General features: G+C 40.3%; 1 long non-coding RNA gene and 1 gene segment (V, D, J or C); one reads left to right on the top strand and one right to left on the bottom strand.

The window, feature by feature from the left end:
* Positions 1 to 16,787, top strand: part of LOC101670626 — a 67,828-nt gene that overhangs the window by 27,439 nt on the left and 23,602 nt on the right.
* Positions 3,701 to 5,324, bottom strand: LOC123388335. Its single transcript, XR_006602894.1, has 2 exons — positions 5,240 to 5,324; positions 3,701 to 4,871 (listed from the first exon to the last, which is right to left on the bottom strand). It is a non-coding gene; the product is annotated as an uncharacterized LOC123388335 (long non-coding RNA).

The raw sequence follows: 16,787 nt of genomic DNA on the forward strand, positions 1-16,787 counted from the left end.
TTTTTCTGGCTTAAAGGCAAAGCCTCATGAGTATTTATAACCTTCAGAGAAAGAAATGTCAGTATAAATATATTACTAGGGCAACAGATTATTAAGAAGGAAGACCGATACAAAATCCAGTTTGGGAGACTAAAGTTGCTTTCATAGAATGTGATGACATTCATCTGTTTCCTAAATAACAATTTATTGTACTTAAGTACCTACTATGTGCCACAGACTCATCTAGATATACCGAGACGGTCTTAAGTTTCTTAATCAGACGGTCTTAAGTTTCTTTTAGTGAAAATAAACACCAAAGAAGAGAAGAGATTTGTTAGGTGGTGGCAGTTGTCATGGAGAAGACTCACAGGAAGAGAGAGAAGGTGTTTCCAAGGATATGGGGAGAGATAACTGCTTTAAATCAGGTGGTCAAGAAAGGCTGCAGTGAGAAGCTCACATTTCAACAAAAGCCCCAGGGAGAGCCAGGAGAGTAGTATTTGGAGTCTGAGTGTTTGCCAGACTTTTTGGCTAGAAGTGATAATTTATTTATTTTTTTAAATATTTTATTTACTCATTTAACAGAGAAAGAGATAGCAAGAGAGGGAACACAAGCAGGGGGAGTGGGAGAGGGAGAAGCAGGCTTCCCACAGAGCGAGGAGCCCAATGGGGGAGGGGGGCTCAATCCCAGGACCCTGGGAACGTGACCTGAGCTAAAGGCAGATGATTCATGACTGAGCCACTCAGGTACCCCAGAAATGATATTTTCATGTCCAGGTTTGTGACCCATAATAGTACCAGCTTTTCGGTAGCCTGGGGGAATAGGCAACAGCCTTTCCTTCTTACTTGTTAAGAGTTCTCTCACTAACAGTTCAGACTTTCATTTTTCAAGACCAAGTGATAGAATTCCATTAAATAGCACAAAGTGGAGAGGAAGCAATCCTGAAAAGATCAAAACTTAGAAAACATAGAAAAGGAAAATGGCGGAACTGGATTATTGGCAAATGGAATATGGGACCTTTTTTTTCCTTCTGTTTGCCTTCTCTCCCTTATGTGACCACATCCTTTGGTTGGTGAGTGTCTCCTCCCAATCATAAAAAGAAAATACACAAATCCAATGATGCATTTCTCTTGAAGGCACCCAAGAGGACCCTACACCAACATCCCCAGGAGAAGATCTGCAGCCTCATCTATACTTGCAGATCAACGTGCCTTCCAAAAAACCATCCCAATAGACAGAGAAGCTAAATAAAACAAGTGTTCACCTCAATGAGGTTCTTGGTTTTTCCTCATCTCCAGGAAGCCAGCCACAGGTAAACCTGGGGGATTTGGAGTAACTGTGGAGAAAGGTGGAGTATCTTTACTATTTCCCTCAAAGCTTTTGGGATTCACCCTTGAGGGCTTCTGGGTCTGCTGGGACCACAAGTCTCAGGATTGGCCCCAGAGTTGGTTTCCATCTTCATGCGCCACCTGACAGAAGTGAGCAACATTACTTAGAGGCAGTGAGAAGGAAAATCAACACCCACGGGGACAACACCAAGGAAACACAGTCCAAGTCTGCGCTATCAAAAAAAGTTCTGTCACATCGAAGGCTCCTCATGCATAAAGACTTGAAGTGTTTGCATACCGCATATTATAATCATGAGGGATGGATGGAGGATTAACTGTCTCAGTCATCTAATGAAAGACAGAAGGGTTTTTATTTGTTTTTTTTTTTCATACACTGAGTTTATAAATAAGGACACAAAGAACCACAAAGGGGCCAGTGTAACTGGCACTATAAATTGAAATCAGAGCAATGGCACAGCAATTATATGCCTCCCTAGGAAGAATCAACTTGACAGTCTTTTGAGTTCACAGCCAGAAACCAACCATTAAGTTCATGTGAAGGATATTCTTCCTCCTCAGCCCTTTAGCCCTGCTGCTACCCACACCCTCCTCCCCTGGGCCCACAGAACACACACACACACATTAGAACAGTATGAAACTCTAACCACCTCCTGGTTCAACCTCTTTAGTTGAAGAAGTAGAAACTGAGGAATGGAGAAATTAAGTGACTTACAACCATCACATAGCCAGCTGAGTGCAGGTGTCCCAACTCCTGGTCAAGTACTCCTTCCACCACACTCTGACCCCTGGTTACCACAGGAAAGCACCCCTGTATTTCCAGTCCACTCCCTGATGTGCTAATCTCCTCTCCTGTCAGCTAGAAAATCTTTCTCCTCCCAGCCAAGGTGAGCACTGTATAGCCCTTGCAGATGGAAGAGTAGGAAGTCTCTTCTGTGTTGTGGGAGAAAAGACCCCTCAAAGAATTCCAAAGGGCTTGACTTCAGTTCTACCTTTGCTTTCTACGTCTTTCTAAATAAACTCCTTGAAATCTCCACCCCTGCCCTGGGTCCTTTTGCATTCCTGTGGGTGCCTAGCATCATACTGAGTGCACAGCAAGTTTGCAGCATAAAGAAGGAAGGCTTGGCTTCCTCTCACTCGTCTCAACCTAGGTAAGCCTCACTCCTTAGGGCCCCAGCTCCTTACTCCCTGTCCTTTGTCCCCAGGCAATGCCTCTGATCCTCTCTGCTGAGGAATTGGTGAATCAATGGCCAGAGCCTGCTTTCAATTCAGACACAAATTCTCCCCTCTTTTATTTTTTTTTCCAAAATAAATGAGAGCCAACACTAGGATAATGATGTTTAGAAAGAGAAAACCAATAGCAGGGTCATAGGGAAACTCTATTTTTAATTTCTTGAGGAATCTCCTCAAAAGATACAGATGTAGTGAAAAGAAGGGCCATCTGTACCCCAATGTTTATAGCAGCAATGGCCATGGTCGCCAAACTGTGGAAAGAACCAAGATGCCCTTCAACGGACGAATGGATAAGGAAGATGTGGTCCGTATACATTATGGAGTTTTATGCCTCCATCAGAAAGGATGAATACCCAACTTTTGTAGCAACATGGACGGGACTGGAAGAGATTATGCTGAGTGAAATAAGTCAAGCAGAGAGAGTCAATTATCATATGGTTTCACTTATTTGTGGAGCATAACAAATAGCATGGAGGACAAGGAGAGACGGAGAGGAGAAGGGAGTTGAGGGAAATTGGAAGGGGAGGTGAACCATGAGAGACTACGGACTCTGAAAAACAATCTGAGGGGTTTGAAGGGGCAGGGGGTGGGAGGTTGGGGGAACCAGGTGGTGGGTATTAGAGAGGGCACGGATTGCATGCAGCACTGGGTGTGGTGCAAAAACAATGAATACTGTTATGCTGAAAATAAATAAATAAATAAATAGATAGACAGACAGACAGATAAAGAAAGAAAGAAAGAAAGAAAGAAAGAAAGAAAGAAAGAAAGAACCAATGAGGTGTTATGGGATTGGCACAGGACTGGCATGTTCCTGAGTTAATCCGAGTAAATCTTAGAAAAATTAAACAGTGTTGAACTGTGGCATGTGAAGAGTTATTAGACAATGGAAGAGAAACCTACTAGACTAGAAACCGTGTTCAAAACCTAGTTGTGCCCTATGACTACTTGAGTACTTGACCCCATCACTTTGCTTCCCCAGCGTCACTTCTAGAAGGTGAAGGAGCTGGAACTGGTGCAGCCTGAGGTCCCTTCCAGTTCTTCCCCTCTATGACTCTATCGTCAGTTGTCCTCATTTCCTAGGAGCTGAGAAAAAGATAAAACATTCTGAGATTTCAGCAAAAAGAAGTTAAAAATGAGGATCTCCTTGAACTGAAAATCACCAACAACTGTAATGAGGTACCGGTAATAAAAATTGATAGTATACCGTCATGCAGTACTTTTTGATATGCAAGTCACTGTTCAGCATAGTGTACAGGTTTTAATTTGTTTAATCTTCACAACAACTCATTGCCCTTATTATCCTTATTTTACATATGAAGGCACTAAAGCAAGGAAGGGGTAAGACTTTGCTCAAGGTCAGGCTGCTGGTGAGTGGCTGAGCTTGGACTCAAGCCCAGGAAACCTTGCTCCAAAGGTACTGTGCCGCACAACTCAGGAGTCTCCGTTTCCTGGACTAAAGTGATTTCTTATTTTAAAAGTGAATTCTTAAATAACATCTGTGGGCAAAAAAGTGGGCCCAGTACCTTCCCAGAGTCTTTTCTGACTGTAGTAGGCTTTCCTCTGTAAAAGGAAGCTATACAAGGAGGGTAGAAACGTTTCCTATTAGGGACTCACAATTCTACCCTCACATGTTGCCCCCAGGACTGATAGCCTCTGCGTGTGGCGTGGAAGCCAGTCCCCAGCCTGGGCTATCTGCCTGGGCTGACCTTCCTTGTGGTGGTCCTTTCTGGCAAATGCATGAGTCATCATTTATGAGGCAGTACGAGGTCCGTGTCTGAAACTTCTTATCAGTGCTCCTTCTTTTGCAGATATCTGGTCACTAAATTCTCAGTTTTCAGAAAACTTTGTTTATCCAGCCTTGAGTAGACTCTCCTGCAGGGCATCCTCAGTCTTAGAGTAGATTTAACGTACTTTTTTAAGAATCGAGAGTCTTTTCCCATCCTTACAAAGGAACAAATGAAGCGGGGTAATTAAACTGTGATGGGTTACATTTCTCCGTCATCATGCTATCTATGCTGTCTATATGGAGTAAGTTTCCACTATAGTACTTGGCCAAGAAAACCAGTTCCCCTAAATGAATCCCAATGATAAATATCCTCTATTCCCATTTCCATGCTCTGTCTTCTTCTGTTAAAGAAACACAGGGAACTTATCCAGAGGAGCTGGAAAGAAAAGCTCAGGAATCAAAGCTGTTCTTCTTGCCAGAAATGCATGTTCTGACAGGAGAAGATAGTGAAGGGTACCCTGTGCCAAATCACATGCTGGTAAGAAGTTGTCTGAGATCTGGGGAAACATCCACCTGAAGAGCTAGCAGCCTATTAAAAAAAATAAAATGGGAGTCAGAATTCTTACTTCTTTTCATATAAATTTAGATAATTCAGTTAACCTCTTCAAGCCTCAGATTCTCATCACCACAATAAAGAGTTTATATTTGATCTCTACGGTACTTTCAGCATGACCACCACCAAATTGTAGGTCCCCATCCAGCAAGAGAGAGAAGGAAGAAACCTTCGGACAAAAGAGATCAAATTTGACAGATTCCCAAGATCGGGAAGCACAGATTTCTGCCTAGCTGATTCCTTTATGTGACCCCATAAGGGTAGAAATTTTAAAAAAGAACAAAATGAAATACACTCATGGTTAATCAAAGGGGATTGAAAGTCATTGCTAACCTCACACCTACCTTGCTTCGCCTCCAGCTCACCTCCCTTGAGACACTCCTCCTTCTCTTTAATGCCTCATCATGATTCTCAAAAACTGTGATCACTCAAGGTTGAAGCTTTTAATCTCCCATGTATAAAAGGATATGCAAATAGAGTTCAGTTTCCTGTTGAGTCTCTGCCAAGGTCTTAGCCTGGCAGTTCTGGGAAAGGAGCCAAAGACCTCATATTTCTTGGCTGTTAACATTCTCCCATCTGTGCTCAAGTCAGCAGCCTGGGCTTCAGGCTATAGCTTGTCTTTAGACTTACACTTTCCTAGATTTTCTAAAGGAACTCTTTAGAATGTTTCTGGAAGAAAGTAACTTGGCTCCCAAGTAACCAGACAGAGGATTATCTGATTATATTTTGAGTCAGTAAGAAAAAGACCAGGAAGTCTATATTCCTATGTCATAGCCATAGAATCCAATTGTAAGCTACTTGAAGTACTGATATTAATTAGGTCTTAGGCAAGGCTTGCAAATAAGTCATCTGTGTCTCCAACACAGAGTGTCCCACATCATACATACACATGGTGAAAAAGGCAAGTCCCTCAGATGTACTAACAGCCCTGAACAGCCTTCACAAACAATAGACCTAGAAAACATAAGACATCTCAATGTGTTTCTGGGCTAAGAGGTTCTGCTAAACAAAGAATTGTCCCCTGTGTCTCCCTGATTGAACTCACACAAGGCATCCAGACCCAAGTTTACTGAAATGTTGTTACCAATATTCTGATGGAAGAGTACATGTTCCAAACTAGGCTAAATCTGACCATTCTCTATGCATGAAATTTTCTCTTTTTCTGTAAATGCTCTGGTCTTATTTGTATTTTCTAGTATTTCCCTTCTGAAGCTAACTCTCAAAGGGCTTTCCTGGGCATCCTTATTTCCTTCAGAAGGTCAGTATACAACTTAGGTTTCTGAATTTCTTCAGAAATCTCTATGGACAGATTTTCTCTCTCATTTCTCTGTTAACCCAGGCAGTTACCTGGAGCAAAGAGTTCATGCTTGGACTACCTTGAGAAAGTACATTAGTAAAAAAATGTTCTCAGCGTTCTTGTTCCATACCAATTATTCACTTAATGTCTTCTGCAGCATTGATTTCTAAATATCTTTCTCTAAGCTTGATCCTTCAGCTTCCTCTTTATAACATCACACTTTCCTCTTTGAAATCTGCTTATAAAAGTGTTGATGCTCTACAAACTTTCCATCCCTCAGTTTTTCCTTACAGCTCCCTCGCCCAGAGCCTTACATCCCCCGCAATAATTGTTCCCAGATCATTTGCATCTCAACAGAGAAATGAGGCAAACCAGGTCCCTTCTAACTCTCCTTCCTCCTTCTCAACCCTAACGGCCTTACATTCCCCACCTTCTACCTCCTACCCCTACCCCCATGCACCCATACCTGTAGTTCTGGAAAGTTAGCTCCACCTTGAGCCACTTGGGGGCGTTTTTCTCAGAGATCTGTCCCTGAAGCAGCATTTGGGGACAGAGCCTGAACTCCATTGACATTATAACTCTTGAAGATGCCTAACTTAGAAAGACTTGGCAGTTTCTACCTAAATCCTGGACCAGCTACTTTATCACTGTAATTTGCCACACAGATCAAAGGAAAAGTGTGGGCTTTTTACATATCATTTCCTATAAAAGCTCAAAACTAAATCTTAGATTCTACAGGATATATGGGTCCTATGAAACTCCAGGGCAAAGGCTTAAATGCACCAGTTCTGTGGACTGTAATAGGAGCTGTCCAGATCATTTGCTTTCATTGGAAGAAAGAAGCATTGTCACTTTTGACATCTCCAACTCTCTGGTCTGCATTTGTCTTCCTAATATTATACCTTCTATTGTGTATTTACAACAGATGTAGTCCACCCAGAGAAAATTGGAAGAAGTCATCATGGTCTTGTGTTAGTCTGGAGGCTCAAGCTAAAGCAAGTGAATCTGACTCCAGAGTAACATCTTCCTCTCTCTCTGATGCGAAGACTCCGAAGGCTATGTGTAAAGCAGCGTTCTAATCACCTTATATTCCATTTGGATGTATTTTCCTAGCTTCTGTACATTGTTTCTGCTCATAGAGAATTCAGTGATGAAAACTGAAGATCTATCTTACATATACTAATTAACTCAACAATCAGTGCAGATTGATTGTAAAGGATGGGGAGATGATTTTGCACCGAGATTCACTAACCTCTATTTTAATAAGAAAAATAATAGAGAAACTTTCTTCCTACAGTGACTTTCTCTTGTTAGATTGTTTGCCAGGAGGGGGTAGGATGGTTCTGCTGTGGCTCTTTGATTTCCACACCCCAAGCCATCTGGTCTCCATCACATCTGGAGGAATGATCTCTTTGTTCAGCATTGTTCATATGCTCACACTGATCCCAATAGTCAGAACTGACTATAAAGACTGGCTAATAAACCTAGACAAGCCCATGTTCTAAGGGAAAGAGGTGGAAAGCAGTGGGACGGGTGTGACCTGGTGCTAAGAAACTGCTCATGTCCACTGCTGACTCAGTCTTCTACCAGCTGTTTAATCCAACAGATGCATTTTCCTTATGAGGCATCAGAGACCCTGAACATCCACATCCTGTGGTTCCCTATACCCCTAACACCCCACTTTTGAGTTCCTTTCCAATTCAGAGAACAAAAGCCGCTGGCTTTGGGCCAGTTCACAACAGATGCTAGTTGCAACCGCCAACTACCCGGGACAGGGTATGAGAATCAGCTTCTTAGAAATTCCCATACTCTTGTTCCCATCAATCATCTAGCACCTGCTCAAAAACAGACTGGGAGACTTTCTCCTGAGCATCTTTATGGATTTAATGCATCCTGTTGGGAATTAAGAATATTGAGTTTACTAAGATTTAAGAATACTGAGTTTAGGGGATCATTGGAAAGTAGGCATTACAATTCATATAGACTTAAGGAAAACCTGCAAATCTATCCAAAACTTTGACATAATGCCTTCCTATACCATTGGCCTTGCCGATCTCTCTCTCTCCAGCCCCCACATGGTGATTTCTCTCTGTATAGGTATTCAGAGCCATGAGCAGTAGGACCTTTCCTCTGTCCACATGCAAGACAATAGGAATGGAATTCTGCCAATCAGAGTATCATTACTGGTTGGTGCCAAGATTTGCAAGATCTTTTCATCGTACTGCAACTGTCTATATGAGATTGTACCCTGGTTTTCCCTAAGTCTGTAGATTTCTTTTACTACTTTTTTACATCAGGAAATGGTTCCTACTCTGCACCATTTAGTAAAGCTAAGAAAAATAAAAAGGACAGGGACAAAGTGCAAGGAAAAAAACAAAAGACATATACTATTGTTGACTCAAGAGTATTTATCATTTGAATTGATAATTAACCTGGATCTTCCCCCAAAAATATAAAGGTCAGTATTAAGATATGTATTTTCATAGGGTCGCTGAAAGAAAATATGAGAATTCGAGAAATGCAGAAGCCTTGAATCCTACAGAATCCACCACGCCCCCAAAAGTGCTTAGCTGTGCTCAGAATAATCCGAAGTCTTGGATTGATAGCTAGGAGTCTTTGTGATAAGAGTCTTGTTGATAAGACTTGGTGACAAGCTTGTCTTGGTGGTAGCTAAGAGAGACTGCTCCTGGCAGCCCTCTGCAAAGTATAATGTAGGTCTTCCATGGCTGCCCCATTCTCTTCTTTCTGTGCCTTTTCCTTGGGCGCGTCTGCCCATCACATTCTTCATATGGTTTCGCTCTATTCCCATCAAAACCTGCTGTCAAGAAATGAACTGAAACCAATTCACACTAATTTAGTGAGTGACAAAATTTAGATGGAGGCTGAGTTCTTCTCAGGTTGGAGTGGAATGGAGGAAGCATTGTATGTTAAAGGGGATAATAGGATAATTGCTGTAAGCTAAAGACTAAGACAACCATGGTGAAATTTTCAAACTTCAGAAACATTGCCCAATGAAAGATGGAAGTTTGTTCTCCACTGGGAGGCTTAATGTGGATCATTCAAGGAAAGTCTGGAGTCTTCCCCGGAGAAGAGGTCCAGCTGGTGCACACAGCAAACATCAACCTGCCCATGCAGAAAAGCATGCAGCAGAACCCAGAATTGGGGCGAAGAGGAAAAATACATATATATATGTCAATAGAGGGAATAGCTTTGTAGTAGTTGACAGCCATTCAGCAGGGAAACAAGCATCCTAGTCAGAGAGTGGGTTCAGGTGGATGCCCACACTAGAAAGGTTGTTTACAATCTGGTTGGGTTAGAACTTAATGGTCTGAGCTCTTTTTCCTCCCTAGAATTCCTGACAGAAGTCTACATTGAAAGAAAATCAGGACCACAATCAAAAAGCAACCACAGCTATTATGTTGGTATATTCCTTCCCAGTTTTCTTTTTCAATGTATAGATTATTACTCTGTAAAAGTAATCATACTCCATATACACATTTCTCTTTCTTAATATTATGTAATCAATTCCTTATGCTATTAGTTCCCTTTCCTAATTAGCATTTTTACTGAACTACATTAATATTATGTCTAGGAACATACTACTATCTACTTAATCAGGTCTCTTATAATTGAGAATTTAGAGGGCTACTACATTTTTCCTAATAATAAAATGTTGTGATGACCATATCTGTATATTTTTTTCATTATTTAAAGTTAACATATATGTATATGAGAAAAAAAATACATAAAAAATTTTATTTACAAATCTGAAGTAGTCTCCATTTTTCTCATTTAGAAGATTCAAAATAAAGGTTTTTAGCCAACTTGGATATATAAACCTTTAGGGTTATAGCTGAAATTGTCAAATTCTACTTTAAAAAGTTTAATGTTCTGGGGGACCTCGGTGGCTCAGTGGGTTAAGCCTCTGCCTTCAGCTCAAGTCATGATCCCAGGGTCCTGGGATGGAGCCCCATGTCAGGCTCGGGCTCTCTGCTCAGCAGGGAGCCTGCTTCCCCCTCTCTCTCTGCCTGCCTCTCTGCCTGCTTGTGATCTCTCTCCCTCTGTCAAATAAATAAATAAAATCTTTAAAATAAATAAATAAATAAAATGTTTGATGTTCTAATTTAGTTACATGTACATATTTAAAATCACATATTATATGAAATAGATTCATTTGGAAATATTGTTCTTTTCCATCCTCATAACTCAAAAATTTTATTCAAATTCTTCACAAGCATCTCAAATCAATATATTTGTCCTCAGTAGAGCTGCTTCTTTTAATCTTCAAATATTTTTCCAGAGTATATCAACCCCACTTGTGTCTAAGTTGTTTGAATTATAGCACATTAGGAACCCATGGATTCATATGAGACTATGTATGATTTTGTCATTGAATATGAAACTATCACTGAAACATTTTTGAACCAAAATACCTATTCACAAAACATTAGAAATGTTGTCTTCTCATTTATCCTGTAAGCAAATATTCATGGTCTCCACAACAAAACATTTACTTTAAAAGACTGTGAAACAATAGACATTTAACCAATATTCAACACTTGCAGTTTCGAAGGCACACTCGCAAGAATAATTACTAAGTCCTTGTTAAATTACTCACTCATCTTTTTCGCAATCTCAGCTGTTGATTTTTGTAAGTAGCCATGAACTAGCATTAACTGAGATCATTCCAGTTAATGTGTCTTCTCTGAACTGTAATCAGCCATACAAAATAAAATTGTGTAAAAGCATTGTAATACTGCCTTTTATAATTGTTTAAGGAATCAAATATAAGGGACTCTCTCTTCTCTGAGGTTAAGAAACCTCACTTTACATTCAAACATACATAACATTTTCCCTCAGTGAATTCCTCAAAGTGGAAATATTTCTTCAAACTAGTATGCATATTTTCACTCTCTTGATATTAAGTAACTGGCTTCCAATAAAAAATAACAATTTATATCAGTACCAACATTTACCAGTATTGGGAACATCACCTTTTCTGTAATTGTTCAACTCTCTGTCAGAGGGAAAAAATGGCTTGTTAACACTTTATTTGCATTTTCTATTACTAGAAGATTAATACATTTTTCCAAGTTTGTTAACCAGTGGCTAACTTTCTTTATTTGTTCTTTGTCTGCTTTTTTTCTGGGTTCTTAGTATTTTACTTACTGATTTTTGTGACTGTAATAATTTTGTGCCTCTGAGTTTTACAGCAATTAACCACAATTACAGCACTGGTGAAAGGAAATTTCTATTCTGGGTGGCAAAGTGCCAAGAAAAGGGAGGAAGAAAGAAGAGAGTTTTTGTATTGCTGTGTTTCACTGTGACGGACTACCACAGAGGTTGAAGAGCTTTAAGCCTTTATTCAAAAATACCCAGTTGTAATCTTCTATGTATGTCTCAGCATCAGAAGGAATTTTCTGAGTGTTTCTGGGAGAAACTAATATATGAGCTTGCCCCTGACTCCCTTCTTTAAGGATTTACTCCATATCACCTACTGCAGTTGTTCCAGAATGTGGGCAAGAATCACCACAGTCATCAGTAATAAATAATTCCAACCACACATTTTAACAACATTTATTAAATATCCTTGTGGCAGCATCAAAGAGAATATCATAGAAGGAGTAAAGAGAATGGAAGTAACAATGGCCATGAACCTGGCTATTGGGTGGCACACTTGTCAGTGATGATCTAGGTGCACCCATGTCTGTCTAATTTACAAAATTCCTCCCTTCAAACAAATCAGTGCCTAGTACAAAACAAAGCAAGTGCTTGGGAAGTGATTGTTGTGAATTGAATTTCATCTGGTTGGAACATGACATGCTTATAGAGTCCTTTTTTTGTTTTGTTTTTTAAATAACCAGAAAGAAATCCACAAAATGAACCTCTGACACCAAATCCCCAAATCCTAACAGTTCATGTGTCTTGTTCAAATGCGAAAACTGGAGAATGAGGGAATAGAGATGGCAAGAAGGCCGCTGTCAGGCCGTCCTGGACAAATGGCCCAGGGATGTGGTGGAGAATATAGATTCTTCATGAATAAAACCGGAATTTTCAGAAAGTCACAAGTAAGTAAACAGATGGTGGCAGGGGAAATTTTGCAGGTAGAGTCAGCTGGGAAAAGCTCCTGGAGATGAATCCTGAGTTGGTCTTTGAAGCTAGTGAAAGATCTACCACAACTGGGAATATTATTTCTGAGTCAAGGAATCTCCTTCTGTGACGAAATGCCACCAAACAGTTTCCTCATTGCCGAGCAAAGGCACAATGTATCCCTACCCACTGAAACTGTGTTTTTTTGAAAAATATTTCCTGGGAACTAAGCAATATTTGCCAAGGCACAATGTATCCCTACCCACTGAAACTGTGTGTTTTTGAAAAATATTTCCTGGGAACTAAGTGATATTTCTTTTCACTTCAGAAAATCAGTCAACGTTAATACTGTAGATCTGAGAGTTTACCAGTCCTGGGCTCTTCTTTGCTCTTCTCTTGACCCCGCGTATGTTTGATCCAAGAGCACAGGATTAATCCCTTCATCCTGGGATTATAATCACCAGTTAGCCCATCAAGCCCAATTGCTCTTTTTATGTCTAGAAGAGCAAAAGCATTGCATAGGGGGAATAAAATTAGACCCAGGCTTCCTCCCAGGTTGTGCACAATAACGAGGCTTATGGCTTAAAGGATAGAATACATCAACTCAATCCAAATAAAATCAGAAGAGCCCATTTTCAGGGAATATAAACAGTTCACCAAGATAACACTTAAATGAAATTCTTACTTTTACTTATTTTCTAAAAGCATAAACTCTTTTAGATATTAATTTTTCAGCATAGAATGATGAATTTTAACATTTCTTTCTGGTATAGAAGACTGGAGACATTCATAGCTACAGAAAGAAGAAATAGGATGAGTCTGCTGCTTCACGCAAGAAATCACGCAGAAAGAAATATTTCAAACAAAAAAATAAATAAATAAAGTTCCAAAACCCTTGAAAGTCTCAGGTTACTTGCTGGTTGCAATGGGAATATGTAACTTTACAAAAGATAGATTTTTCTGTCACCGTCTTATCCTAGGGATCGATCTTCGCCTCATTCAGTCATTATGTCCATCTTGGCATGATGCAATATACAAGATTCAGCCTCACCACACAGTAGTCCTGCCCCAAATCTGTAAATTCACTAAGCCTAAGCCAACCTTTAGTTCTAAAAGGAAACAAGGGACCTAGAAGAACAAGTTAAAGAATTCCACAAAGAAACAACAAGACAAATCCCAAAGTTGAAATATTCTACAGGACAATAAGCCCTATCCCTTCAATAATCAACGTTATGAGAAGAAGAAAAAAAGCACAGAGGAGGATTGCCTCATATTAAAGAAACATAGAAGCTTTAGCACCAAATGAAATAATCTTTAACTAGATTCCTGTGTTGTTGTTCTTCTTCTTAAGATTTTATTTATTTATTTGACAGAGAGAGATCACAATAGGCAGAGAGAGAGGGGAAAGCAGGCTCCCTGCCAAGCAGAGAGCCCAATGTGGGGCTTGATCCCAGGACCCTGAGATCATGACCTGAGCTAAAGGCAGAGGCTTAAGCCACTGCACCACCCAGGCGCCCCTGGATTCCTGTTTTTAAAAACCATCAGTAGAAGACATTTGGGGAAGAATTGGGAAAACTTGATCACTGACCAGCAACTAAATGGTTTTTAGGGAATTGTTAACTTTGTTAGGTGGGAAGTGGTATTATATTTATGCAGGAAAATACTTTTAAAAAATGCATCCTGAAATGTTTAAGAATGTATAGTCTTGGGGAGCATCTGGGCGGCTCAGTCGGTTAAGCATCTTGATTCTCAGGTCATGATCTCAGGGTCATGAGAGCAAGGCCTGAATCAGGCTCTACCCTCAGCACGCAGTCCACTTGAGATGCTCACTAAATAAATAATAGATAGATGGATAAGTAGATAAACCTTTTTAAAAAATGAATTGTCATGATGTTTATAATTTATTTTTAAATACTTGACCAAAATATGAGTGCTGTGAAATGTGTAAGCCTGATGATTCACAGACCTGTACCCCTGGGGCAAATAATACATTATATGTCAATTAGAAAATAATAATAACGGGGCGCCTGGCTGGCTCAGTGGGTTAAAGCCTCTGCCTTCGGCTCAGGTCATGATCTCAGGGTCCTGGGATTGAGCCCCACATCGGGCTCTCTGCTCAGCAGGGAGCCTGCCTGCTTCCTCCTCTCTCTCTCTCTTCCTGTCTCTCTTCCTACTTGTGATCTCTGTCTGTCAAATAAATAAAATCATTAAAATAATGGTAATAATAAATAAATAAATAAATGCATACATACTTGACCAAAATAAATAAGAAATACAACAAATATTAATCACTGTTAATCCAGGTGATTGAGCCTATAGATATTGATTCTATTAATCTCCTTTTTGTATAGTTCAAAAATTTATAATAAAATGTTTTTTAGCATTTTTATTTTCAAGTGACCAAGAAGTCTGCAGCGTGTTTAAATAGGGGAAAAGTGAAATGCAGTATGTTTCTTATCCTAGAAAATTAGCATACCTCCTTAAAGAATACTACTCTGCCCAAAGAACTTCCTGAAGCTGGAGAATTAAAATGGTATGTTCATATGGCGTACTTTTCCCCCTCAGCTTCCCACCCCCATACGGCACATTTTTAAAACAACAAAGAACTCTCTTGCTGCTACATAGGTAAAATAAATAAGAAAACCACTTAATGGTGAAGTTGCACATTTTGAATTATTCTTATTTGAGACATAGGCACAAGTGAGGTATCAAAAATCACTGCCTTGGGGTGCCTGGGTGCCTCAGTGTGCTGGGTATCAGAATCTTGATTTCAGCTCAGGTCATAATCTCAAGGGCATGGGATTAAGCCCATGTTTGGCTCTGGGCTCAATGGGGCATCTGTTTGAGAGTCTTTCTCCATCTCCCTCTGCCCCTTCAACCTGCTCTCTCTCTCTATCTCTCTCTCTCTTTCAAATAAATAATCCTTAAAAAAAAAAAAAAAAAAAAAAAAAAACTGCCTTTCCAGATCAGAGAAAATGATGATAGCACAGGATCAAGTCTTCGTCTTGGGGGAGGGGCACTTCCCAACTTCTACAGACGTACCAATGAACTCCAGTCAATTGATTCTCAAGCTTGCTTCTCCTGCAGTTGGGTGAGCATCCTAGAGGAGGTAAGAAAAGGTTTTGACAAAAATCAGGGGATGCCAGAGGTCTCTAAAAGAAGGAACTTTCCTAGACTTTTCCATACCTTATATGACTCTCTGTTAAAATCCTTTCCTCTTTTCATCACTGTCCAGTTGCTAAGTATATCATTTGACCCATTAACCTGGCAAGCCGTGTTGCTCTATTCCTTCTCTTTGTGGTTTTGCCAGACACTCAAGTTACCGCCCCAACCACATGCCAGTTAAATAAGTGAACATTATTTATAATGGAAAGCCTGAAACAGCCACAGAAATGTTGGATGGACACTGAAATCAATGCAGGCAGACTCTCCATCTTCACTGAGCCGTCCCTCTCCCACCAAAGTACAATCATCCTGGATCCAGCATCTGATCCCCAGATTACCATGATGAAGACACCAGTGGCAAGATGGCCTACGATCCATGGTCCTTGACTCTAGAGAATCCAACCAAAGTATCTGAGTCACCTTTATCATTTTTACAGAACTAGAGCCTGCTGCTCACAGCTTCTGACCATTGTGATGGTCAGATTCATTGATTAGTTGAAGCATCTGTTACAACTGATCTGCTAATCACAAGTCGAGAGTGCTGGAACCAGAGAGAAAGCTCAGGCCTTCCAGCTGCCACTGCAGCTTTGGCAGCACAAATACAGATGTAGAACAGTAAGCAGCTCCCAGGGTCTGCAAGACCTTTTCAAGGCATCCATGATGTTAGAACTATTTTCACAGTAATACTTGCCTTTTTCATTGTGTTGCTATTTATCCTGATGCTGCAAAAGCAATGCGAGGTGAAACTGCTGACCCCTCAGGATGGATCCAGGCAGGAGCATCAGTTCTGTATTAGTTGTCATTGTGTTCTTTACCATCGTGTCTCTGCAGGGGGGAAAAGTCAGTGTTACTTTAAAGCATTTTTGTCTCTATTAGTTTGCTGGGGCTGCCATAGTAAAATATCACATACAATATGATTCAAACAACAGAAATCTATTTTCTTGTAGTTCTGAGGCTAAAAGTCCAAGACCAAGGTGCCTGCAGAGCTGGTTCCTCTGGAGACCTCTTCTCTTGGCTTATAGATGGCCAGTTTCTTGTCATGTCCTCACAGGGTCTTTCCTCTGTGTATTCATAGCACTGTGCTGTCTCTTCTCTTTGTGTGTCCAGATTTCCTTTTCTTATAAGGATGCCAGTTAGACTGGATTAGGGTCCACCCTAAGGATCCATCCTAATCCAATGCAACTGGCCTCTTTCTAGTTTAATCATACCTTTAAAAATCCTATCTCTAAAGACAGTCACTCTGAGGTAATGGGAGAGAGGACTTCAACATATGAATGGGGGGAGGGGGTAAGGGCACATAATTTAGTCCAAAACATTGACAAAGCAGGAAAACTATTAAT

Source organism: Mustela putorius, unplaced genomic scaffold (genome assembly GCF_011764305.1).
Source record: "Mustela putorius furo isolate JIRA1106 unplaced genomic scaffold, ASM1176430v1.1 tig00003898_pilon_pilon_pilon, whole genome shotgun sequence".
In the NCBI taxonomy this organism is placed as follows: domain Eukaryota; kingdom Metazoa; phylum Chordata; class Mammalia; order Carnivora; family Mustelidae; genus Mustela; species Mustela putorius.